This window comes from Frankliniella occidentalis, unplaced genomic scaffold (genome assembly GCF_000697945.3).
Source record: "Frankliniella occidentalis isolate FOCC.00 unplaced genomic scaffold, Focc_3.1 Scaffold202, whole genome shotgun sequence".
NCBI lineage: Eukaryota > Metazoa > Arthropoda > Insecta > Thysanoptera > Thripidae > Frankliniella > Frankliniella occidentalis.
Genome location: NW_026267328.1, coordinates 88,662 through 90,020, shown reverse-complemented (window position 1 = coordinate 90,020; position 1,359 = coordinate 88,662).

Genomic DNA, 1,359 nt, shown 5'->3' with positions numbered 1-1,359 from the left:
TTACATTTATACCTACGGTTTCCATCCTTTGTACAGACATGGCATAACAATTCGAATGGTAAGTATCTCAGAGTAATGCTCTTCCGTAAATTAAAAAAAAAAAAGAACTTTCACAGATTTTTGTATCAACTTTACAAATGACTAAAGAGGGAATAGAGCTTACATGGAATCAAAACTTGATTGATGTATCAGTTTCAACTAAAACCTTGATTTGGGTTTGAAGTTGAAAATTCAAATTGATCCAAAATTTTAGGTCAAGATTTGAATCAAATGCTTTCCAAGTTATGAATTACCCAGATTTACCAATTACTTTTTTATGCAAAACATACTACTCTCAACAATAAGCGTTTGGGAAAATCAATGTAAATTAATAATAATAAATTAAAAGAATAAAGAGAAATGAAATCACATGAAGAAATGAAATGAGTCAATACAACACATTCTCTGATGGGTCCCTTATACTCAACCCCTAATAATTGTTACAGTCACAAGTAGATGTACGTGTAACAAAAAAGATCACAACAAAATATGACTTTACATCATGTAGTACAATTTTCACGACTAACAACACACACAAGAAGAATCTATCATCAATATTTTCAGCTTTACAAGAAAACATATCGACACCTCACCACAAAGTAAATACATACATGATTGATACATACATTTTTCTACAGGAAATTTCTATACACAGAAACAATTTAACAGCAATATGAAAACAAAACTCACCACCAAAAACTGCATTATTGACTAAATTGAATTGTGGTGTTAATCCACATATTTGATTGATTCTATTTGCATTCTACTTCAGGAATGGGATATGAAAATGACAGATTTGGACGGTTTGGCCATTATTTTGCATAGTGAGCAAAGGGTCATTTCCATATCATAAGATTTGAGCCTTGCTCTGACTAAATGTGATAGAAATAAAACTGTCACAAGACACAAAATATCCCTGTTGTGTATGCTCCAACAAATATGCTATCACACAAGACCTTTTTGAGAGTGTACATTGTACATAAGCAACCAGAAAACTTGAGGTAAAAATATGGAACCCTGTGGGTAAACATGAGTCTTACAGACCCTAAAAAGATAACATCTTGTCAGACAAAAAAGACAATGGGTTTCATAGCAGTGTGATAGCATAGAGTTTGCAGAAAACATTTCAGTCTTGGATGAACAGTCAACAGGATACTGTGAATTACTAAAATAAATAATTGACTGTTATTGTCCCAACAGTTGCAGAACATACCCACCTGACTTTAACCAAATTAAACAGAAAAATTGTTTGCTAAAGATTAGACTCATGTCTAAATTGGCAGTTTTGTAAATACTTTACATAAAACGTTTACTCTTTCT